Raw genomic sequence first — 27,177 nt, 5'->3', positions numbered from 1 at the left:
AATGTCTGGCTGTGTTTTTGTTTTATCGTGATTTGTCCAGCAGAGGGCAGCACTGCTACAAGATAGTGGAACATCATGCAGCATGTTTACATGCAGAGGTGAATGGTTTGAATCTGCTTGCATGAGTGAGACCAATTTTCAAGTATACTGCTGTAACTGCTTACATATGTTTTGCTGCTACAACCTTAACCCCAAGAGAAGGTCAAATATGTGAATGTCAGAAGGACAATGTCAGTGTCGTCTTTGTGAAGCTTTTGCAATCTTAAAGAGATATTAATGGCAAATATGAGGATGCACTGAAGTCGCTGACAGGTAATATGAGTGAACATTTGAAAAGCAAAAGCTGCACAATGTGTTTTAAAATGCTGCTAGTGACAGTTTTGCATTAAAAGGTCAATACAAAAAATGCTTGATCTTGCCTGTCTGTCCTGAAAAGATGTCTAACAACAGGGTTTCAGTACGAGTTTTGAAGAAATGCTGTACCTCGTAGGGTTTCTCTGAGACATGTGTCTTTATTCCTGGTGGGGTTTTCTGTATTTTCCCCTCTTGTGCTCCTCTGTATTCAGATCCATGTTTGGTGCACCGTTTCAAAGGAAGGAATCTGTCATGCTGAACTGAAATATCCTGAGCTGCCCATGTTAGACTGCATATTTCAGTGCAGTAGGCATTTAGGCAATGGGTAGGATTCCCAATGCAAGGGATTGGAAGTGGATATAAATTCAGAGTCTTATTTGCGATAGTGCAGGGCTTTAAGGATTTTCTGTTGTCCATACTATTTTGGTTGCTTAAAGGGTTTAGGATGGGAACATGGGTCTAGAAAATGCACTGCTTTGTTAAAGCTGCAAATGATCAAATTGGAAAGTTTGATGTAACCTTGACAGAGATGCTTTACAGCACACAGTAAACCAGAGAACTCAGACCAAGTTTTTAACAGTTAGAAAGTCGCACCATGACTGAGCGATGTATCTAGATTTTAAGTGGCCTTGGGGGTAAAGTATACATGTTGTCATGGAGCCTACAGTCTCTTTTACCAAATTGTTAACCACCTTGAATGGATGTTGATATCAAGGCTGAGAGGAAGGTGCATACCCCCCCCTCCCTCGTAATCAACCGTCCATGTGATGTGGTATATTAAGATACATTTGTCCTAAAAGGTTAATGTGTTCTTTTTAAACTGTAGTCTATTGTGTAACTTCCAACACAATGGAATAATTTATGTACTGTACTTATTTTATTAACATGTATATTTTGATAAGGTATTTATTCATATATTTATGTATTTTACGAATTTTGATTAGGTTTCGTTCAAATCCAGGTGAGAGGACAAGATACTGTCCTCTCACCTGGATTTAAGGTGGCACCAATGACAGAACTCCTCACTAATTGGCCCAAAGGCAGCAGGGAAAAGGGTACGAGAGGTGTGTGAAAACAGCAAACCAGTTGGTCTTTGGATGTCGCTGTGAGAGGAGGCTGGTTTTTTTCTCTGTGTAGTACATTAGGTTTATACTTTGGAATTCTTTCTGGTTTTTTCTTTTGTCGACAGCCTGATGTGCTCTTTTCATCTGAGAAATAAAAATTCTGCACGCTTGTTCATCCTTTCCACTCACACTGCTTGCCGTCCATGAGTACAACACGTGTTTATTCATGATTTTTCTGTTACACTGCAGTGTTATACAATGATTTACCATGGAAAACCTTTAGTCTGTGGTGGCTAGAAATCAAACACATTGGGTTTAATGGGAAGCCGGTGAGGGTCTGCATCTTTGGCAAAGCAATTAAAAAAAACATCTATGAATGATACCTGGCAATACAAAAAGGGGGTTGAATCTGCAGGAGGCAGTGTGAACCATCATGTTTATTATGCCCTGCTGATAAAGCTTGTCACTGGCAGGTAGAAAAAAAGCATCTTGATGCTCCATGTGTTTAGAACAGCCACATGGCTTCTAGTCTACACCCCGACCAACCATGAGGGTGGCAGCAACAAAAACTGCAGGAAATGGCAATTCCAATATTGGAAGAAAACAGTTAAAAATGAAACAAATAAAAAGACAACGACTTGAAATATGCAAGAGTCATCAGCAAAATTTTGACTGATGATCCATAGGATATTTGCAGAAAAGCACTAACTTTCAGTTTATTCTATTTGGTGTCACTAAGGAGCATAAATATTGTGTTGATGCAGCGACAGAAGAAAGTTGCCTTCTTGACGATTCCAGTGTTGGAAAATAAACATATTTCAAGTTCCACAACACCATCCAAGAATTATCCATAAACAAACCAGACCACCAAAGTCTGATCATCATCATCCAGATTATTTACATCATTTAGCAGCTGTCACATTTTCCCTGCTAGTCGCTCCAAAAACAGGAGCCTGCTTCTGTTCTAAAAAAAAGTGTCTGTAAATAGGAATGACTTAACTCTTCCTATGGGAGTTTCCTTTAGTTCCCAAGCCTACCATCAGCTCCCACAGCTGGGTGTGGTCCACTACTCAACCAGCCGCCTGCTCTCCGCCTGCTCTCCGCCTGGAACTGATCCGCTCTGCTGCTTGTGGCTTTAGGGTTCTGGCTGTGGCTTGACCACCAATGTGTGTGTGGTTGGATGTGTGTGTATGTATGTACTTTTGAGGAGCATGAGTGGAACAATGACTGGCTCTGTTTTAGCTCCTCTGGCAATATATACACCTGAAGGGCAAAGCCAACAAGACGTAAAAAAGCAGAGAGGTACGAGGACAGCAAATTTAGTTTTGTCTAGGCTTCGTCTGCAGCTTTGAATGTTTTTTTATTGAGGGATTTAATAAGGTTTAACCCACATTTCATAGCAATCAAAACCAACTGGCATGTCATTACGCACATGTCCACAGTTCCCCGTAGCGGAAAAAAAGTTTGAAACATCACCACTTTCTCCTGCGCGTCTCCTGTTTCCTCTGAGATTTGACTAACAACCTTAAGTGCTCCCCTGAATACCAATCAAGCTGAGCTATTTTGATTTTGTTCCACAATTGTCACGTCGCTCCTCATGTCAACCTGTCCTCGGCTGAGCTGCTGCGAGCAACATTTTGACAACAATCTCAAGAAAATCCTGTAAGATTTGCATGTTGTCATGGCAACACTGACAAAAACCCAAGTTAGGAATTCACGTTCAGAGTCGCAGGTGGCCTCCGTGTCTCTGGATGTGATTTTGTCACCGTGTCATCAATTTAGTGAAGAATAAATCATCATGTTGTTTTTTTGAAAGTCAAAGGTTCAGTGAAAAAACATAATCTCAGTCATTGTGAGCATTGCACACACTTGTGCCAGGGGTCGTCAACACATATTACCAGACAGTGTAATTCAAAACAACTGGCAACATGCAGGGTTTTCTTCCAAGGATGCTTGAGAACGTTTTAATAGTAAACCGATGCAATGATAAACACAGTGGGGCTGGCAGCGTGCCTGCAAAGTGCCAGCCCCACACACAAAGACACACACACTGTAACACACAAGTTATTTTCTCATAATCTACAACCGCATTGCTTTTCTGCTTCCTGTCGTGCTAAAGCACGGTACATTTCTCCTCACCTTTAATAGTCCTCTCTCTCTTTATTATATGTTACAACGCTGATGTCAGCATATTTTGTCTATGACGAATGGGACTACCTTCTCAGCCAATTTATCATTCTGTCCTGTCGGTGTGCCCTTGTGACGGCACAACCTTCCTCTCCTGTGTTACAGAGAGGAAGAAACACCGCCGGTCACGGGGAAAGAAATGGATCTGGTCCCACTGGGGAAAAGTAGGGACAAAAAGGTATTAAATTAACAATGTGAGGACATATTTACTGAGGTGGAGTGAGATAGAAGGACAAGAAAGGTTTAAAGAGACAGATAGGGCAGTATGATATGTTAAAGAAATAAAATAAGATGCTAAACCATCTGTACGATATAATCTGCTTACTTTTCATGTCATCATGAGATGTTAAAATAGAAGCCTCTGGAAGCCAGCCCCCCAAACTGTTGGAATGATTTTATAACCCCACACACACACACACACACACACACACACACACACACACACACACACACACACACACACACACACACACACACACACACACACACACACACACACACACACACACACACACACACACACACACACACACACACACACACACACACACACACACACACACACACACACACACACACACACACAAGCTCAAAATGTTTTACTGCACTGCAATGCAGTGTGACATTGAGGATAATGACTGCACTCTCTCACACACACACACACATGACTGCAGAAAATCACCACTGAATACTCGCGGGGACATCAAGGTGAGCAGCCGTGGTCATACGCAGCCTTTAAAGGGAAATGTTTTGTCCCCACACAGATGCTGGTCTTTTATAAGAGCAATGTGTTTCTTCTAATAAAACTACATTTCTAGTTTTTGTAATTTTATCCGCCACATTCACTCGCCACACTGCATTTTATTGAACTTGATACTTGAAATACCTACATGGACTCATGCGATGCTTGAAAGAGGTTTTTTAATTTGTTGTTTTAATGATTTTGGTTTTATGTGCTGTCCTGTATCGATGTCGACATCCTTTATCACTTCTGTGTGTTTTTATGCTCTCGGTTCAGGGCAAATTCCCCGAGGGGCAATAAAGGTTTGATGCATTCATTCATTCCATGAGTTTAAAGTAGGGATGTGTGCCATTTGCACCTAAATGATAAAACGCCAACCATGCTAATCGTCACCAAAATCACAAGTCAGTTAAACGTAATTCATATTTATTAATAATATTTGTTTAAATTCAGGATGCTGGTCCTGCTGGCCCAGGATGCTGGTCAAATGTTGTGTGTTAGCTGCAATATTGCTCTTCTACCTGGATGTAAACCAGCACAGTGGACGGATGGCATCTCTAAGCGTGAAGCGGTTGTGAATCTAAACTCACCAGGCTTTAAAAATAATAATAATTATTGTGAAAGTAATTTATGATTTGTTTCAACTGCTTCTGTTTTCTTTTCGGATCAATTTGGAGAATGTAAAGAGCTTTGCCCTCGCATTTAATATTAACATGAAACATTTTAAGTTTGGATATTTAAAATGAAGACAAAAATCAATGGTGTGACAGCTACATTAAACTAACATGTGAGTCAAATGCATGAAGCAGAGCATGAAATGATGGGCAGATGGTTAAAAGGGAACATGTTCCACCCAATGGGAAGCATGACTTAAAAGTTGCAGAGAAAATCTTTGCATATTCCAAATATTGCTGCGCAGAAAGAGCCACATTGTGCGGACACTTTGCTGCATCAGGAAAGTTTTAGGTCATCCCAAAAATAAGACATAAAAACCTCTTGTTTTCCTCCCTCACCTGCTCTGATGGGAGTGCACCAGCATATCTGTGTGCAGGGTGCCTACGCAGGTGTACATCACAGGGAACATTAGTGAGCAGAGTGCAATGAGGGGGTGCCTATGTACATCACTTTCCTCTCTGGCTCTCTCTATCTGGGTCAACCATCTGGGGAGTTGCCAAGGCTTTGGTAAAATGGGCAGCTGGCCATCACAGCTGGCCCGCCAACACACAGGAAATCGTAGAGCCACCAGGTAACATCTGCATCGCCACTGCCCAAAGCGAGCACCCATCACTGCCACCTGAGTCCTTGTTATGTTCTTTGGAGCTCAGGAGTGAAAGGGAAGACAGAGTGAGTGTGTGTGCGTGTCTGTGTAAGGGCAAAATGCTTGAGATAAGTCTGCCTGTAATTATGGGGGAATGTGTGAATGCATGTTTGTGTGTTTATGTATGTTTGTATAAAAGGGCATGTTCCTCCGACACTGGGTTCATTCTCATCGAGCAGGAATGTGGAGTTCAGGCTAATCTACCACTTTCAAGATGGAGCGCACATAAACCCAGCCTGCTCAGCCTCCAACCTCCTTCCCTTTGAGCCTTTTTGTCGCACAATGCTGGTTCAGGCTTCCCCACAGACTTTCTATTCAGTGGTCCCAGATAGGATTACAGGAGTGGTACTGGAAAAGTAGGCCAACAACATGTTTTTTGTGTGTGTGTGTGTGTGTGTGGTGTACATTGTGAGTGGATGCGATGATGCAACAATAAATCTTAGCACAAAGTAAAGTAGGTCTTCATCAGCAGGATCTATTGCTGGAGGAGCAGAAAATGCACCTGTGACACAAAAACTTCGATATACTGTATTGGTCCGAAGACGGCCCTGATGACGACCCCCTCCATTCACACCCCCTCTTATGAAAACTGGAATCTGATTAATTTAACATATATAAGAATATGAACTGTCCTGAATGAGAAAGAATAAACATCTACTCACTCTACCAACTCGTCATCTGTTTGGAATGTTAACAGACTAAGGCTATGTTATATAACAACATCTAGCCTATGTGTACATATATAAACGTTCTCTTTATTATGTATGAATGTGTGTTAACTAAGTGTTAGGCTAAGATAACAGCCCCTGCTAGTGGCTGTGTTACAGCTTGGACGTAATATTTAGAAAATGTGTGCTCAAACAGGCCGTTTGGAGATTTGACATCACAAAGGGCAGTAGCCCCTCCCCCAGGTGGGTGACACTCCCACAGCTAGGTGTTTGTACTGCCTTCTCCCTGTAAACAATAGAGCATGGTGCTAGAAAGACCAAGCTACCCCAACACTTCCAGTAGGGCGTGGTCAAGCACAGCTCATTTGAATTTAAAGCTACAGACACAGAAACAGCCTGTTCTGAGAAGGGCTGAAATAGAGGGGTTTATAGGTAGGATCAAATACAGGATCAGAGTGGATTTAGAACAAGAAACTTCACACACATGTTTCAGGGATGTCTGAGACTTATTTAAACTGGTTGAAAAGGAGTACAATATGTGACCTTCAAATTTAGATCAATACAGTAAGTGTTTCTTTCATGACCAAAACTTCTAATAGACCTTGGGACATTTCATAGCCTCTTTCATGAGCCTCACCGTGTTCTCTGACGTCTCAGTGTGTCTGTTAAATCAATTAAAAGGAGGATTTCCAGGTGAATCTGGTAAAATAAACTGGAAAGATCTGCCTAATATTCCAGTTGAAGGCCAGGTGCAGGATAAACCAGTGGAAAAATATGATTCAAACACTTGCAGGATAATCTTTTAAGCAACCATTGCCTTTATATGGTTATCTCTGACAAATTTCCCGAGTGAAAATAGTTCCAAAGAACGGGGAAGTGAGGTCCAGTTCAAGGATGAATATTTGTCACAAGTGTTGGATTGAACTGCCAGCAGGTTTTCCTTGAAAAGGACACGGTTGCATGTGTGACCCATCGTCTGGAGAATAAATGAAGTGAGAGCTGTGGCAGTACGGCAAAAATACCAGGCGATTATAGAAGTGTGGTTCATTCACAACCTCGCTCAGGACTACAACCACTGAGTAGGAGGCTTGTTTAACCCCATCTGCTTCAGTAAGCATGCCTAATACTGCTCATTTAGGCGCTGGATAGTTCCTTTAAGATCATGTGGAGCAAAGCACACTGACAAAAAAACAAAAATGGCAGGGATTCAGGCTGGAGTACCTCTTTTATATAAGACGTAATCAATAATCACACAACTGAAAAAATAGTCCTAGAAAGCAACTATAAGAAGTGCAAACACTGTTGATGTTGGTGTTAATGTGCCTGGCCAGACAACCACAGAGGGGCAAGTGAGGCATGGGCAGATGCGCCTGTGGCTCTCACAATCTCACAGTCCCTCAGCCAGGACCCCCCGCTCCCCCTCCCCCTCCCTCCCCCCTCCCCCTTACTCATTCATTTTCAGCATTTTGTTTTCTCCTCTCTGTCTTCAAGTCTTCTCCTGTCTGCCTGCTACACGCCCACACAAACATGTGAGTGCTGCGTGTGTATGTCTTAAATTATTGAAGTGATGATGATAGGTTTTCGATGTAGTGAGTCCCTGTGAGTCAAAGGTAGTAACTTGAGTAGGTGCCGCATCAAATTTGTGTTTTTTGGACAAGTTGTGCTGTCAAACTCTTGTAATGGTCAAGAGTGGGCACATCGCAGGGACTATTTCTCCCCCTGAATATATGACACTGAAATCCAAACTTTTTTTTCTTTTTAGAACATGACCCCCCCCCCCCCCCCCATTACCTTCTTCTATCTGCATTTACAATATTATACTGCAGTTAGTGCTGAGTTGAAAAATGAAGTGCGGAAGTGTCGAAGGTCTGCTTAGGATAGGATAGGATGCTTGAGGCTGGCACCAAGAGCCCGGCAAGTCACATTCACACCCCATTCAGAAAAGCCTGTTTTTACATGTTTAGAGTGATTCAACTCGTAAAAAATAAATAAGCTACTAAAACTTATGTACTGGTTCAATATTTAAGACATATGTTGTTGTCATTTTTAGACATTTATTCTGTGATTTAAAAGAAACTAACAAAACAGGGTTAAAACTAAAAACTAAACTAAAAGACAGAAAAAAACTAACTTTGGGCATTAGGCACTCCATGGACAGTAAAGTATCAAATGATGATTTACATGAGTGTTGTCAATCAGACAGTGACTTCAGGGGTTAATTTACCTGTACTTAATTTGTGGCCTTGTTTTGATCATTTGGATGGTTATTCCAGATCATTGCACTATGATTGAGAATGGTGCCATGATGTCGTCAGCACAAGATGGATGTTCCGAATGTTTGGACAAAGTTGACTGGTCAGTGGATTGTTTTGTAGTTTATGTGTTTATTATTAACAAGCCAAGTCAAATTAATGTATAAAACACGTTCAAAAACAGCAGAAGCTAGCTAACTAAAGTGCTGCACAACGCACGTTGTGAACAAATGAGCAATAGATTAGAAGCAAAGCAATTTTAATGAATAAGTGACAAGAACAACCATCATATTACAGAAAACAGAAGAAATATTTGTATGAATATCTGTTGATCACTTTGCAGCATAATCTGAGACAAAATAGGGAATAAGATGCAGGATGTGTAACTATAGCAACATTGTGTTTATTGAATATTTTCTATCCTGTAGCCAACAGCAGAAGACTGATGTAGCACTTTGTGAGAGTCCATATAAGTGAGTATATCAATGTTTGAGTGTTTGCATTCTAAGTGAAGTCCTTTATGTATAATTGGACACATGAGAGATAAGCCTGTATGCAAAGGATGAAGTATGCAACCTTATTCAAAGCCAACATGAAGTGTATGTGTGAGTCAGTATAAATCAGAGGGGTTGGTTTTTGGGATTACCATGTGGTCACAGCTGCCTCAGGCCTGCTCTCCTATAATGGACCAGTGACTTAAGCTAGTCTGACTTGCTCAGTGACTGTTTGCTATCTGTCTACATGTCTGCTGAATCTTCTTTTTTTTTCTATGCTTTGTTTTTTTTTTTTTTTTGCAGACAATGTGACTGCATACAGCCTTGGCCAAAAACACAAGAGGCAGCAGGAATTCTTTCAGGGAAGAAACGGCCTTCAAACAAGAATTTCTGCAGAATCACTAATGCTTTCTTAATAGATCACTGTCAGGACTTTCATGGGGAAATTATTACAGTTTTTTTTTTATGTCAGCACTGTGCCATCCTTTTCATCTAATGAGACAAATTATTCAAACTAAGAAAGCCTTCCAATCAAACATAATCCAACACCACTTCAACCTGCCACACTTTGTCTCTCTTCATCTCCTGCTCCGATGATAGTCATTTATTAATCATATTAAAAAAAAGGACCAAAAGGGTTTCTCTGCCCTCATGTTTTGTTGTTGCATTTGTATTCTGAGAACAATTTGAAGCCTTTACACTGCAGAACTGCAGCTGACATCTCCTTTCAGCAGGCACAAGCTAAGTTACATAAGGGTTACTATTTTAGCTTTGTAACCAACAGGCCTCTGATGAGAAGGACCAAAGACTTTTCTCCCAGTGCTGCATCCCTTATGGCCAGAGCATTGTAAACTTTAACAAATACTGAGAGGCAATTAGCAAGCTTTGTATCCAAGCAGGCTTTTGCTTTATTTATTAAGTATATCCATATTAATCATAACAGTGATGTGCTGTTTTTATTCTTTATTTTGTTATTCTGCTCTCTTGACAAGAGAGAAGTGCAAACATTATTCTGCCTGACTCTTTAATTAACAACTCTAAAGCATTGTTGTGTCTGTCCTGGTGGACACATGATTCATTGTGATACAAACATGCTGACTGAGGAGCGTTTCAATGTCACCAGCTCAGTGGGTCATCCAAGGTAAAGCAGAGACAGAAATAGAGAGGATGAGGGGGCAGAAGAACAGTGAAGAGAACAGAAATAGCTCTATAGGAGTAAATGGAACTGTGGAAATGACTGCTTTGTTGTGAAGCTTAAAAAAGGAAAGAGAAAACATTTTAGAATATTTTCATCTAATTCCATTTCCGAGGTAAACTGTTGTGATTGCGCGACCATAATAATGCCAGATTTAAATGAGTTTGAATGGAAGCAGGACCAGACGGATCTGCCAGAGCAAATTAAACAAGAGCTCGCTGGTTCGTCTGGTTTCCAGGCTGGGGCTTTTCTGTGGATTTAATTTAGTATCAGTTCCAGAGAATATTGCAAACTGTACAATCAGAGATTCATATGGGATGTGTGTGTGGGTCATAATTAGGAACAGAAAGAACATTTTGGTTACTGATGTTGTGAAAATGAACTGCTATAATATTTAGATTTTACTGTTTACTTTCAATTTTTAAAGAAATCTACCAAGAACCAGATTCATCTTCTTCTGTTGGATCTAAGCAGCAAAGAAATGCTTTGAAACCTGCAAATTGCACCTTTAAGCTACATTAGAGCTGCAACAGAGGAGTTGTCTTTTCTGAACAGTGTCTCTTGAGATTTGCCTCATTTGCTCTAAATTCTTTCGTCAGGCATGGACGCTTCACTTACTGACAGGAAACAGCACATTTGAACTTCACAGCAAAATGCAAACTGTCTCATTAGCACCAAGAAAAAGTTTCAGGACTCACCTATAGTGTGCCTTTAGCCTGCTTTTCTCCCAGTCTGCTTGAACACAAAGTAACCCGACACCTCAGATCAATGCCTGACTTGTCCTTATTGACACTTAAAGTATCAATAACAGGAAGGTTAGGTCTTTCTCAGTTTCTATTGCAGACTTTATAAAAAATGGACAGCACAAGAGCCACCTAGAAGTGAAGCCAAAAGATTTAGAGCTCCCCCTGCTGACTGGTTGCAGTATAGGTCATAAAACCTGCCTCCTACATGTTAACAGATCAAACATGGGCAAACTCTAAAATAAAAATATATGTACCAGATTAGCAGAGTACAGGAGGAACACCGACACGAGTCTACACTTTCCATTAACGTGAGCGTCTTGTTCAAACAAACACAAGCAACTGGTCCGCTGTGGATTGTGCCGACTTGAGGGATCTTGCCATTTTATCAGTAGTTAAATGTGTGCTTTGGATAGAGGAATAGGCGTGTCTACAATTCGATAGCACCAGCAAATAATTTTAGCTTCAGTTATGTACAACAGGAGAGGATGAGATGCGTTGTCCATATTTATTCACAGTCTATGTTTTCTTTACAGTAAAAGGCATCTGTAGGCCATAAAGGCCTCTTTCAGTTTTCAATGTGCTCTTGCTACTTTTTTTTTCCCTATCTCCATGTATTCTAAATATCTACAAATTTCAGCTCTATTTGCATGCAAGTCACTGCCTGACAGACAATCAGTTAACGCAACTTCGTCCATCATCTCTGTTCAAGCACATAATCACTTCACTTATGACGTTCTAATCAATTCAAACAGACAGACTCTTGGCTTCGGTGCTTGTGGGTGTTTTTTGAGTACAACTATGTGTGTGTGTGCGTGTGTGTGTGTGTGCGTGTGCGCGTGTTTGATGACGAGTTGTTCGTGGCACATACCGGCAGCAGATGTTAGAGGTAATTTGGAGCCCAGAGAGAGACACTCTCTGGTGGGTTACAAGGCATTATGGGTAAAATTTGCTATCATTGAACTTGAGTGGACTTCAATGACACAACGTTCTGTGATTTGCATAAAAACACACAGAAAATCTACCTCCAAGCCTCACACTCTGGGGTCACATTTTGGTGATTAATTTTAAACTGAGGGAAAAGAAAAACATTGAAGGTACTTGTTCAAACAATCTTTAAAAAACAAACACACTTTTAAATGATTATTTTCGGTTGCATGTACACCTATTAATTTACTTTCTCTGAAAATCTCACATTTATTAAAACTAAAACACGGATCACTCTGGGGTGTTTGTGGAGCAGTGGTTTGTGCGCACGCCCCATGAATGGAGGCTGCGACCCAGGTTCAAATCCGACCTGTAGCTCCTTTCCCGCATGTCATTCCCCACTCTCGGTCTCCCTGATTTCTAACTCTATCCGCTGTTCTATCTCTCCAATAAAGGCACATATATTGTGTAGTGTCAATCAGGCCTAATGAGGAGGTTGCCTTGTGTGTACAACACTATCTACGGCTTTTGACCCTCTGGCACCGGTGTGGTTAAATGCTAAATACCATATTTATGTAACTAGTTTTCTAAAAGAAGATTGGGTCATCATGATCATGCTGCAAATACGACCCACAAAAAAGAACCACTGAGGTAAAGAGGATAAAAAATAATGTGTACTGAAAAATGCTGAACACTTGAACAAGGTGTGAATTTCTGCTTAAATGTCCTCAGGCCAGAAGAGTGGGCATGATACCCTGTTGTTATCTCCACACGCAAATGGCGCTTGTGATTTGAAAAGGTTCACGGAGAGGTGTGCACAGCGGAGTTAAAATGAAATGACATAATGGGAGAAACTAACTGTTAAAAGGTGGGCAGGGGCAGAAACAGGCGCAGGCAAACAGACTGTTGGCAGCAGCGTTTTTGACATGAATAGACAATGAGGTCATGAGCTGCCAAGGCTGTTTTTTGTTGTTGTGGTTCCCGTTACAGCTCACCCAGGGCCTCTGACGGCACCCAACGGTAGAAGAGCTTAGCCCGACTGATTCATTCCTCATTCACCCAAGACGACACCACGGTATACTGTTCAGTCTACCCATACACAACGGGGCAATGCTCGGTCAAAGTCACACCGTCACTGGTTAGGGGGAAAACGCAGAAGAAACCAAGGAACCTTCCATGTGAGGGGTTAGCAGAGTCAAAGAGTGAGGATCAGCTCTGCCACTTGATGTATTACGATCATGTTTACGTCAACAGCCAACCAACGGTGAATAATGCTATCTGACTGCTTAGACGTGCACTTAAATATGCCAGCAAATGTCTGTCATTTCCTGCATGCAACATTCAAGACGAGGCAATTTGTCATTCCATCGCATACATTTTTTATGCATTGACCGAGTAGTCACAAATGGCATTCAGCAACATCACGACATGTGAGAATGTACTTTGAAATAAGAGAAAAAGATAAGTGGAAAAGAAAAGCAGCAGGCCCTGGGGAACGGTTTCTTCATAAAGACAGACATGTGTTTGACAACTCTTGCAGAAGAACTGGAGTTGGTTAAGAAAATGAATTGTTCTTGAATACTTCCTAAGGCCGATCTTCTATTGGCATTGAAAACTGGGGAAAAAAATGTGTTTTCATAGGAGCCTCTTTAGCCATCTGCAACATCAATATCAGAGCAGATCAAGGCATTTTCTAATGAAACTGTGAGCGCTACATCAAGCCTGACTCATCCGGTCCTCTTGTTTATTGTAACCCACTTGGCTCGGGTTAAAGCTGCTTGTCAAATCTGCCCAATAGTGCTTTGTTTAAAGCCCTCTGAACATATTTGTAATGCGCCCAAACAATGAACAAATAAACTCCAAAGTAAACTGCGAAGTGAGGAGATCTCCTGTGGGTAACACAGTGGATTGTTCTTTGACACTTAGTAGATGCAGCAGGCCCTCTAAAGTGCTGCTGCTGTTTGAAATGCTGTCCAAAACTTTACGCACCGACACCTCCTGACTGACAGTCCTCTCCCCAATGGACACTAAAGGAAACCACTGCTGCGAAACCTGGCTGTATTTTGGAAATTCAGAGGCTCTCTGCTGCGGTATAGCTTGTGTGAATTGGAGCTTCATTAATTTGGCTTAACCAAACATAAAAACTTCAAGAAGAGACACACAAAATTTGGCATCAGTAAAAAAGTTATATTTCTGCAATGATCAGCAAGATTTTTTTTTTCCTGTATCCTGATATTGACAAATGCAAAGTCGATGTCGAAAGCTGTGAAAAATATTCATGACCACACACCTTCTGTTCATCATGAAAACAAACTGAAATTTCACACATCATTATTTGGGGTTTGCAGCATTTGCTTTCCTGTAAATAGAAAAACCTGAACAAGCAACGCAGCCCACAAAAAGCCAGCTCCTGCCAACATACACAAAGCTGATAATGAGTGATTCATCAGTGCTAATTTGCTGTGCTAATTTTGTCAGTGAACTTCATAGGCTCGAAGAAACCTTGCTATGGCAGAATGGGTAAACAGCATGAGGCTTAGCACCATCATGGTCACACTGTTAGGAAGCCGCTGTGGTGTGTGCACTGAAATGTTGACGCCCAAGAACACTCTTATTGTTAGTACAGCCCCAATGATCATTGAAAGAAAAGGCAAACAATTACATGTTTAATGTTGTTAGCCTATTTGGGTGTAGAAAACACTGACTTTGTCTAAAGATTAGCAAACAAATTAAATGCAAATAATGAACTTTGCTCCTAAAAACTTAACACATACCCATCTATAGTCCAAGTATGATTCTGACTTTATCTTTTTGATTAAGCCAAAAAGCTTTAGCTGTTGGCATATATGTGTGTGCATGTGTGCGTCAATTTGGCACAGCATTACCACCTGTTTTGGATGTTATATAACGGATAATTTCTGTAAACTGTGACAACAAACTCCTGCCATGACGAACCCATGTTCAAAGTGCCCACTGCTGCAGGGAGTAAACAACATTACTATAAATATAATTCACAGAAAGATCTTATAAAACACAAACAAACCCTGCTCACACTCACTACACCGACTACTGGAACAATCAATTCTTATTTTAAAAAGGACTTCAGGTAGATTTGTAGGACTTTGGACAGGATAATTATCTGTAGTGAATGTGTGCTTTAAAATAAAGTCAAATTAGAAACATGATTAATTGAACACCATAAACAGAATATTTCATTACAAGCCTTAATGTTTTATATATAACACTCCCATATAAATATTCACCCAATGTTTCTGTGTTTTAAGTATTTTTAATCAAAATCACTGGAGACACATTTGATTCTCAGCGAATCTTAGTTTGGTACAGCATACAAGAGTATTGCCTATTTTGGGCAATGCACACATTTAACTTTCCTGAGAGGAACATTGACATACAATGTCAAATGTATTGTCTATTGTCAAATGTATGTTTCCACACTGGCAGTATTGCATTTGTCACTGTGTGACAGACAGCAGTGGATCATGTTGTTTGTGGCACTGTGGTGTGGTTCACCTATGGAGAGCAATCTGTCATGGTGATAGTCGGGGGGTTTCCCCTGCCAATAAATTTTTTTTATTTTTATTTTTAAATATCTTAAAATTACAATCTTAATAGGAAATAAAAATCATTAATACTGAGCATGAGAAAAGTCAGAATGGAAATGGAATCAGCCCAAATGTTAAATTTACACACAAGAAACACGAACACACACAGGGGTTTGAGCAGCGACAGTGTTGCTTGTTTAAATATTAACAGTCGAGCTTACTGAAGGAAATATTAGCTGCTGTGAGCAAATTTAAGATTTTGCTGTGAAAGTGGCATTATGGAAAGCTTTTTGTAATGACCAAGGCATATGCTTTAAGTTAGCGCTAACACTGCTGGATTCACACATAACTGACATGGAGCAGCAAAATTCAGAATTCAGAGCAGGTTAGGGTTAAACATCTTCTAAAGCATTGCTGCAACAAATCACAATGTGTTGAACAAAGAGACTGTACGTAGTGGGCGAAGTGCCCTGATATGAGTTTTGTATTAGTTTATTGAAACTCTTAACGTTTTTGTTGTTAAATAATAAAGTCAGCTTTAATGCTAACTCCATAGCTTCTGCAGCCAACGAAGTCATCCCTGTTGTTATGGATACTATTCAAGTACAACTTCAAGCACTGTTGGTTTTTTGAAAGTTGCTTCACTCTTCTTTTTTAAAGTACGAGTCGAAGCAACTTGTAAAATTAACAACACCGTGACGAGCTTTATCAAGTCACCCTTCAAGCTATAGAGTAGTGTGAAGTACATTACAAATATAGACTCAGTTTGGTTTCGAGACAATAATCAGAATTGTATTTTTGGTAACACATCATTTTGAAAGGTAGGAATTGTATTTTTTGTATTTTGAATTGTTTCGATTGTGTTATATTTGGGACTTTATTGAGATAGTGCAAAGAGATCAATACGTCACAGTCCTATCACTGGGGTAATTGTAAAACCTGCGTCATCTGTTTTGGCCGTCCTGTCCATCTCCCTGTTGTTCCATTCTGCTTGGCTACCCTCGCTTACTGACTGAGGGGTTTGCTGCGGGGCAGAAGGGGGTGCTAAGCTTGTTGAAAACCTGGAGTGCACATGAGTAGCTCATGCATGCACAATGTCTGATATACACTCCATCACTATTAATATTTGAAAACCTGCAGTTCAATCTCTTATCGCTGCCTTTTTATCCCTCCTCTGCGTCTCTAAGAGCCGCTCCATACTATCCATCTTGTTTTATTGACTGCTCCTGCAGTGAGGCAGGGGGGGAAACCCACTGATTCATTTAAGTGCAAAGCAGAAATCTCAGAATCGGTCACCAGCCAAGCTTGCAAAATGCTTTCTAAGCCAAATTAGAGCAGATTTATATTCTATGGCTGGTGGTAAACTATTAGCAACACTGCACTGCTCTCTACATGACTTGGGTCAGGGTTTAATCGTGAAATATGGGATATTTGGGGATAAGAAAAATGTCCATTTTCATAACCGGCCCATGACCTCCTCTCTCCAGATTACAGGCGGATAAAAAGATACAAACCAGTTGGCCGCTGGAGAGAATGAAACTGCTGCTGTTTGGCAGCAAAGGCGGGTTTGTAGCAAATGAAAAGTGACAGCCAGCAAATCTTGATGACACTGTGTGTTAGATTTGCACGCAGATGGTGGCACATTGCGATGGAAATACTCATTCTCATCTCAAAACCGATCATCCACAAACTGCTACAAGGATGAGCATGTCATCAAACTTCAGTGGCAATCGCAAATCCATCACATCACCAAATAAAAGCAGACATTTGGTAAAACAGTGGGGAAAAAAACAAAACAAAAACCGTGTCAACTCACACATGCAGTCTGCCAACAAACCAATTTGTATGCCTAGAACATAAAGGTTTTTTATGTATATCTGTTAAACTACAGCATAAACTATTAATCTGGAGAATTGTAATGTCTACTTTACACAGTCTAAATCTGGATTTTAAATTATGCTTATGTATATCCAATAAGATTTCTGCTTTGGGTTTGTTTTTTTTACTAAAGAAATGCTATTATGCAGACGACACACAAATTTACTTTCATCACCGACTCCCAAAGCAGCTTATAAAAAAATAAACAAGTTTGTAGACATCTTAAAAACATGGCAGCAATCACAAGAGTCACGTCAGTCAGGGACATAAATAAAAACCTTGAAGATGATCAGTACAAAGACATATTGGGAAAAAAGAAGACAAAAAACCTCAGTGTGTTGTGTGCAGTGAAGTGTTGGCATGAAAATAAGAAGCCATCAGAAATGACACATCTTATAGAAACTAAACCCTCTGCTTATAAAGGAGAGCCTGTGTTATGAGTGTTTCAGTTGAATTCATGCATGTGATGCCGATTTTGTAAAATCAATGAGTAATCATGTTTAACAATCGAGATCTCAATATCAAATGAATTCATTGTTATTATGATTTTTGCCATAATCGAGCAGCCCAACCTGTCGAATACTTTCCAAGGTTAAAGTCTTATTTCCATGTGGACGGACCCCATTGTCTTTTTTTCAAGGAGTGAAAAGTCAACTTCAAATCTTGATCACTCTGCATGATGAGGACAAGACATACTGTGAATTTTTGCAATTAATAAAAATATAAACGCAGCGGATTCAGTGTGCAAGGTGTCTATGAGTAACCTTTATTTGACGGATCCAAAAACACATCCGAAAAGCCCCCGACTCAGCGTGCAAAGGCCTTAAGTGCGGTAGAACATGTATACAAGTTACAGCCATCTCCATGTGTAGAGCTGATTGTAATGAACCGTGACTTATTGAGTAGGTTAATAAGATGAACAAATGCAAATTAAAGACAGATAAGGCCAAACTGTCTGTGAGGCACTGTCCTCTATAGTTTAAGTTAAAATAAAATAAAAAATACAATCTATCTTCTTGAAGATGGGTTTCCCAGCTGTCTCACTCTGATGTGTTTCAGCACCCTGTCTTTTCTGACGTTCACACTGATTCTCTGAGGATTGAGTGATAATGAGTGGAGTATAATTATGTTTTAAGTCTGAGCCAATTCCACGTTAACAACCATTTCATCTTCATCTTCTCGTGTTTGTTTAAACACTACTGTTAACACGCACTACAAGCAAGAACATGAGAATGCATATGCCTAAACTTCTTCACGCTTGTACAAAAATAAATCCAGATCCATTCAGTCTTTATCACACACACACACACACATTCACAGACGCCGTATATCTAGCGTGCTAATTATAGCTTCCCCATTAATCAGTGACAGCTGTAATTATACTAATTCCAGAGTGTAATCTGATCAAGGTGAGGAAGATCAAATCACAGTCTCTCTGTCCTGCTAGGCTTTGGGGGGGGGGGTTTAGTAATAGTGGCAACAGGTTGTAAGGAAAATTAGTTTGGACCAAAACAATCCGATTTGTCTCGGTAAGGTGGCTGATTAGTGGGTCAGAGTACACACAAGTGTTTAAATAAAGCTATCTCTGATGACTGCAGGCCATTATGGCTGCTGCATTACATTGATTAATTTAGCAATGTTTGTAATTTTAGAATCTAATGCAACCAAAAAAGAATGTTAAAACACCACAGGGATTATAATGTAAGCCATTAGTCATATACTGTTGTTTTGCCAGGGCTTTGTTCGGATTTTGTTGGGTTTTGAATTCAAGGTCCACTTGGATGCTTGAGATTTTAGTTGCTTTAACAAAGCAGGTGTTCCCAGAGTTTAAGAAACAAATTAACTGCATTACAAGCATGTTTCAGTTATATTGGATATATTAATTGGAATATTTCAGGTAGACTGAAATCCCCGCGAAATAGTAATTAACATTTATTTTAGAATTTAAATCTTTCCAACATGATATAATTCTAAAAGATGGAGGCTTACAGGCTACATATCTCAAGGGAAAATTCAGCATCCTAACTAGTCAAGGATTCATGTTAAAGCAAGATGTTTTATGTCAACCTGTACGTTTCACCTTAAGAGGGGGACAAAGGCTTAGTGTAGTCATTTGCAGTTGAAGGGCTACCTCAGGTAACAAGCTCGGCTGAGGGTGCTGGAGAGTTAACTCACCCAAATCAGAACTGTGATCCTGCATTCAGGACAACCACGCACCATGTAAAGTAATAACGCTAACAGAATTCAAGTAATGAACTGAACTTTTCTATCATATCTATTCACCCCCCTGAAAAAAAAAAGTGAAGTAGCCAGGTCCATCACTAGTCAGAGCCGGTCTCTTCTCTTTCTTGGTAGAGCCACCTGCACGCCGCTTCTGGGAAATCTAAAGCTCATCAGGCCTGCTGTGCCAGGTTACAGTTGTTCAGCTGAGTGGACAGTTGCTGTTTGGAGGAGAGGTTTACTGAAGCAAAAGGTCATTCATTTAATAATACATTTTAAAAATGTATACCAACAACCTTTGGTGTGAAAGCAAATGAAGCCAATAAGAAAACTGCAAAGAACTGCAGTTCTTTGAGTGTCCACTATAGAGGCTGTCTTCAAAAGCCAGGGAATCCCCATTAAATCCTGTATCAAAAAGCCAATTTGTACAGCAGAAATAAATGCTTGCATGCCTAAAAACTTGTTTAAAAAAAAACATGTTTCAATCTTAAAAGTTAATTTATTTTTTGTACCAACTGTTTGGGATTGATTTTTGTATAACTCATCTGTAGGGCATAAATAGGGGTGTGGCTGAGTTGACTAACAGCTCAGTACCAAGCGGCAACCGCTGGTCTTGAATGCAGAAGTGCAAAATCCTGCAGTTTGTCGAGAGTCTGCTTGAGGCTGGCTCCAGGAACTCAAACATACACACAACAGGCAAAAAAGCAGTTTTTACAGCATAAACAAACATGTTTACAAGCTGGTACAAAAAAAAATTAGGTCTGATTAGTTATTGTCCTCATTGGCGCACTGTATTGGGGGGGGGTTCTTCTTTTTGAACGGCTCCATTTGGATTTTATGACAATACGTGTTATCCACAGTTAGGCGCATATCTGACATGACTGACAGGTGGGCGCAATGTAACGGTTTGTCAGGAGGCTTAAAACCCGCCTCATCTCCAGCTCTCAGTCTGTCATTAGGTTTAATGAAAGTGAGATTGAGACAGTATTCCCAACATGGTGACTACTGCCGATGAGCCTCCAGAGCCCCCTGCCTTAACAGATGGCTGACGTCACTCAGGCTTCATCCATTAATATTTACAGTGTATGATCAGCACGCTTTGTTGCTGGTTTCCAGGAGGCTTAAGGCCATCTCAGTACCAGCTCTTTGCCGGTTTGTAGTTTGAAAATCAGATGTTAAGTTGAGATAGCATTCCGACTATTGCGACCAAAACCGCCAGGCTTCAAAACAACTCTGCAGAAACCAACGGGTGACATCATTATGTCCATGTTGAATAAAAGCTACAGTACGTCTTACACAACTGTATAATCATATCATTCAAATAATGTACACAACATGCCAGTGCCGAATAATAACACTTCATCATTTACTGAAGAAGTACACAGCTCTGGTGTTTCTGTCAAGATACGTAAACACAAACCTACTATAGTAGTCAAATAAAGTTTAATCACTGTTCCAGATGCACCACCACCCATCTGTACTTTGTTCAGTGTAAAACAGATGTCACTGTGACAGTAAGCAGGCCGACTGTGCTGTGTTGAATCTACACTATCTGTGATAGCAGCCTCTGCTGCGGCTTCGCCTCGGTGACTACATTGTTTTCACATCTGGTCACCGCTTCCACTTCCAGGTTCCAAAACAAATGTGGGCTTTGATACCAGATCCATCCATCTCCTGACTGGTCACAGGCAGGGATGGAAACCAGCGTACGTGTCTGTTTTCATTTGTATGACAGCAAGTGAGGGTTGAAAAGGAACGGAGAGATTAAGTGAGAAACAGGTCACCAGAGTGTGGGTGCGGAGTGTGAAAGAACACAGGTACCCTCCAGATGGATTCTCCACATATAAATAAATGCTAATCAGTGTGATACAGTGTGCTGTGAAGCACTCTGGCTACTGGACTGCAAAGAACATATGCTGCTGCAGCATCTGAAGAGAGAGAGAAGCCAAGTACATCAACATAATTCAGCTAAATCATAATGCATGATTTATTTTAAGATATTTTAGAATGCTGGTGTGTATTTTCAAATTAGACTGCATGACTGTGTTTGACAGAAAAGAGGCCAAATCCACCGCTTTCCAAAAGAAACACAAGAGGGAAATGATTGATGAGAATCAGAATCTGCTGAAAAAACAAAACACTTGGTGTTTGAAGGAACTTTTGAGCAGTAGCCAGTTTAAGGCAATCAAGTCTCTTTGCCTTATAACCCACCTTTTCCTCTACACCGACCATTTAAAATCTGTTTTGTTTTCCTAGATCATATCAACTCAATTTATGTATGAACATCTTACAAACTGCACATAATAAGGGAATCAGCCTCAGCAGTTTAAAAAATCTTAGTGCTTACACTCCTAGGGACAATGTTGCAGAGATCATATATTTTATATGCAAGGTGAATAAAGGTCACCATACTATCATTTTGTTTGTAATGTGGGAGCCTTGAAAATACGTAAACCATCTGTTACATCTAGCTACTTCCAGGAAGGACAGGGCCCTTTAAAGTGGTGCAGACGGAGGTGTTGAAATCCCTAAGAGGAGAGGAAGAGACAAAAATACTACTGTGTAAATAACAGGATGCAAGTTATTGTAGTAGATATAACTGCTTAGGTTACAGGAAAAAAACAAAGCTCTTTACTTCTAAATTTGCCTAAAGTAACTTTGTGTTTTGATGTTTTTCTGAATTCAAATATTGCTCATTTTTTTTCAATTATTTACAAAGAGAGTGTGTTATTTTGGTGCTTCAAACTCTAACATCTTAACAAGGTGCTGTGATTTAAATATGCACTGAGCACTGAATGCTTTTTGTGAATGCTCCTGGTCGCTAAAAACGATGGATGTTCATCTGTGGGCAAAAACCCATTGGTTATTGTCACTTTTTTTACCAAGCTGTCCAATAGAAGTGACGGAAGGGCGGGCCAAATATAGGACCTGCTACATCTTGCATGTACAAGTTTGGGACAACAACTTTGCAGTTGAAATCATGATTGCTGGTCACGCATGACTATGTACTCTACCTTTTGCTGAAATCTTAACTCCAACACATATTCTTTAAAGCTCCTGTAAGGAGGTTTGAGCTGGTAAATAATTAATACTGATGCCTCTTGATGACCTCCAAAAGCAAGCAAGACCATGGACGTCAAGATAGACCATTTTGATATAGTTATTTTGAATGCCTAAGACTGCTGCTGTGAGGTAGGTGTCACACGAGAAGTTATCAGTACAATACAGAAATAAACTTTATTTATATTTTCCATTGCAAAAAAAATAGCAGTCATTGGACTGACTGCAAGTGGAGATTTTATGTAAAAAAAAAAAAAAAACACTATGATACATTTAATGTACAAGATCAGAAGGCAATGAGAGGTACTGATTTGTCCAGAGGGGGCGCCAAAATCAAGAAAAAGTGACAAGACGAACTAAAAACATCTCTACTCACACTTAAAAAAATAATACTGCGCATCCAAAGGCGCCTTCAAGGGCTCATAATGTGTGTTTTTAGAGAAGTGCATGAGTTTACATCTGGTTGTACTAATGTAGGTCTTCATTAGCACAGTTTTAACGGTGGCAGTTTGACAAAATATGAACAAATACATGATCACTTTAACTAAAGCAGGGGTCGAAAGTGTCATGCCCCTTTGCATTAGACATTACCTCCAAAAATCATTGACAGAAACTTGTCAAAAAGATGATTTAGTAGAGAGCAATATCATCTCCTCCTGAACATCATTTTGATTCCTCTGATCATTTCCGGAGGCTAGAATCCAATAAATGATTCAGAAATGTTGCTTTTTTTTTTAATGGTCCTTCACTAATGTGGGGCAGAGCCCAAAAGCTTTGCTATCAAAATTTCAACTGCACCACCATATTAATGTCCGGAGGGGTAGCCGCTGCATGAAATATATAAGCTGAGGATTTTAAAATGCCCTGATCTGAAAGGCTTGAACTGAAGTGAGAGAATAAGATGAGCTTCTTCTTTTTGTTTTATCATCACCCCTGGCTGCTTGGGAATAAGCTTAAAACCCCTGGCATACATTTATAAATATGTTTCTATGACTTAAAGGCATGTTTCTGACTTGTCCAGCCACATAGCAGACTTCGCCTCAGTCTGATACACACAGGCCTTTTGGAGACACCGTTACACATAACCCTGAATTCAGTCCCATCTGTGGGACCAAAGGTCATCCTTCCAGCAGTTCCCATTTCACTTTTGCACTTCTTATGCAGAAAAACAACCGTGTGTTCATGACAGCGAAGAAATATCGCTGGCCTAGTTTCTAGCAGTATAAAGATTGAATCATGGGAGGCAGCACCCTTTGTAGCAGCAACAGGAGAAAAATGATTAAATAAGGTGTGTTATTATTGCTCTCAGTCTCATCCTCCATCACTCAGTGAGGACCTGACACTGTATCAGGTATCACTGTATCACTGTATGCTGTAACAATGACAACAGACAAATTGTACTTAGTGCTTTCACAATGGATTTATGCAGCGGTTGCTCTTGCTGCTGACACAAACTATCTCAGGGATCAGAGAGCCCTTTAGCAATTTTTGGTCTAAATGTAAAAACGTCTGCCCTTTTCTTTAAACATGCGGCGCCCTCGTGTTCCAATAAAGGCTACAAAAACAAATTAAAACACTACAAGCATTAGGAAGTCACTGAATTGTAAACAAAAATCTGCAACTGCGGTGCCACAGGCAGCAACGCAGTCACTGTGGCTCGATGAGTCTCGCCAACACTGCGCTAAATATTCATTAAATTAATGGAGGTGAGGTGGAAGCAGGAGGGCAGAATGCCACGGGTTGTGTTTGGAACCGCAGAGGCTACAGGAATGTTGTTGCTATGAACACACAAATGTCAGCTCACACTGAATTTTTCTGCATTACAACTAATGGAGATTAGCAGCTGCAGGTTTGTTTGGTGCAACTGCAGGCATATATAGGCCTGGTTTTGCAGTTTTAAATGTAAGCAAGCAAACAAACAAACATGTGGTTATAGCTGAATGTGAAATATGTGTTTGCCGTGCATGTCTGAGGCTGAGCTTGTCATGCTGTATGCGGTTTAAAGAATGTCTACTTTATTAGAGGATGAAAGAACCAGGACAAGCTGACAAGATTTTAAATACCATTCTCTACTTTTACACGAGGAAGAATAAAGAAAGTCCTTAAAAGACAGCATGGTGCTGTCACCTGAGCGCCAACGAGCACAGCCCCCGTGTTGCAACCTGCGGTGATCAGAATCTTCTCAAGGCTGCCCTCCTTATTTACCTGACAGCTCCTTCCCTCTAGCAGCCAGCAGGAAAGTGGAGACTATTTAAGAGAAGTCCAAGCAGGGCGCTAAACGTCGCCTCTTGTCAGTAACAACACCAGTGTCTGAGCTTTCCCTGGCTCTCTACCAACAATAACTGCTCCGTGCAAGTTAAAATACAGAAGAAAAAGAATGTGAGGGATTTAGAGTTGAACATGCAGAAAATTGTTGTTCATATTGGGGAAAAAAATTGACAAAAAAAAGAGACAGAACTGGTAAAAAAGAAGAAAAGAAGGCCAACTTCTTTCCTTAAAAGCTTAAAGAAAACCCCAACGAGAAACTACACTTCCCACAATGCAGCATCAAATATTAACCTGCAATCATACTTTTGCAACAACGATACAATTTTCACGATGACATCATTACAGTCATTGTTTTCAAAGCTCTTCTAGGGCCACAGAGGATATTATACAACCATTTTCTCAGGCCGAGTAGTACTCTCAGTGATGAATAAAGTGATATTCATCTTGAGTGAATGAGTCACCACAACAGGGACGGGACAAAGGGACACGGGTACATACTGCAAATCCTGTATGCTATGTATTTTCAGGCTCTGCAATTAAGCATCCTTACACAACAGTGCACAGGTTTTGATATTCAATCTAAAAAGGGGTAAGTGGAGGAGACAGGCACGGGGGGGAGAGACAAAAAAAGAGATGGATGGAAGAAGAGTCCAGGATCCCCTGATATTTGAGACAGGCTAAAAATAGCCACACTGGAGCAGAGATGTGAATCAACTGTACTCCTCAAAGTCTCCAGATCGGAAGGAGAAAAAAAGAAACCCTGCATATGTTCACCTCTATGCAAAAGGTGAACACTAAGTGTGATGGGAGTTGGCACAGGGTGCCACGTATAGGTTACAACGCTGTGTTTGAAGTGTGTCTCGTACTGAATCTGAACCCTCCTCATTCCTGAATGATCCGTAATGTTACTCCTCGTTAGGCTATCAGTCACTGGAGCAACTCGATGGTTGAATCGAGTCATGGAGCTAGAACACTGAAACTTAAAGACATATTACTGAATTTGTTTTTCATTAGATATCAATGGCTGTCTGTCTTCATGAACATGTTCTGTTGAAGTTGGAACAAAAAAAACAGGGAAATGGATTGTCCTGCTGTCAAGTGGGCACAGTATGTCCACCAAGCATGCTGCCTTTTAGGGATTTTGTCACTGTTTGCATTTCTCTCTGCAAGAAAGCAAGGCAATGTTTGCAAGTCAAAGTTGCATTGTGGATGTGTTCATACTAAACGAGTCATACATCAAGAGTTCTGAACTTACCGTACAGTAGATCTCTGAGTAGTCAAGGGCAAAGATGTGTTATTTTCTGATCCTCTGCAGTCCACAAAAGCCAAACACTGCACCTGCAGAAACAAAATAAAATACATAATTAATGTATATACGATGTGGCACAAATACTTAAGTATTCAGGACTTAATCATACATCAGTATAAGCTGACAGTTTTTTATGTTAAGTATGAATACAAAGGCCTTGGTAAGTAAGTTAAACATGTACAATGTGAAACCTTCCCACTCTCTCCTTCTATCGCCTCATATCACTCTGCTCAGTCGCTAAGCAGCGCTTCTCACTCCTTCGAGAAAAAAAAAAGCACAGCTGATAGAAGTTAGCCTTCAGGGCTTCCTGACAGCGGCTCTAACTCGTTCTCTCAGTCGGTGTGTTTTGTGCTAGAGGGCTGAACAAGAGACTGTCGCTCGGTGAGCAGATAAGACATGCAGCACCCAGATGACCCTCGTTCGTACAGGCATTGTGATTGGCCGCTTAGGTTCAAGCTAAACCGGTTTTAAACAGAATGGATCTAATTTTTTAAAAGTTGAAACACATGAACTCATCAGTTAAATATTGATAGTCACATGCAGTCAAAGAAGTTATTTCAACCACTTCATTGTGGAATAATATGTCCTTAGCAGCTTTAAATATATACTACATGTACAATTAAATTAAATACATATGATGTTGTTGGATTTCATTAAAAAATAAAGCCATCACACATTTTAAAGCAATGATAGAAGTCTGGTTTACGTGAGTGAACCTGCATAAAATCGAAAGGAAATAGGGACACTCTTCTTTAATCTGTAATGCTGAAACTGCAACCTCAGTCACGCACAGGGTGTATGACTTCTTAAAAGGAGCCGGCACGACTTTTTTGAGGGGATGCCGCACATGCAACCCGGAGCAGAAATGAAGAAAAACCAGGCCAATATCTCCACAGGCAGTTAGGATGTCGCATATGACCACAGCATAAGAAGAA

At 40.4% G+C, this 27,177-nt stretch overlaps 1 protein-coding gene across 3 annotated transcripts in view; it reads right to left on the bottom strand.

Moving 5' to 3' along the window:
• Positions 1-27,177, bottom strand: part of adarb1b (adenosine deaminase RNA specific B1b) — a 127,865-nt gene that overhangs the window by 49,132 nt on the left and 51,556 nt on the right. For all 3 annotated transcript variants that reach the window (XM_020644756.3, XM_020644755.3, XM_029279499.2), the window contains one exon: positions 26,189-26,271. The gene's annotated coding sequence lies outside the window, so the exon portion shown is untranslated. The remainder of the gene's footprint in view (positions 1-26,188; positions 26,272-27,177) is intronic.

This window comes from Labrus bergylta, chromosome 13, assembly GCF_963930695.1.
Source record: "Labrus bergylta chromosome 13, fLabBer1.1, whole genome shotgun sequence".
NCBI lineage: Eukaryota > Metazoa > Chordata > Actinopteri > Labriformes > Labridae > Labrus > Labrus bergylta.
The sequence above is the reverse complement of the archived record's forward strand: the minus strand, read 5'-3'. Positions and strand labels throughout refer to the sequence as shown.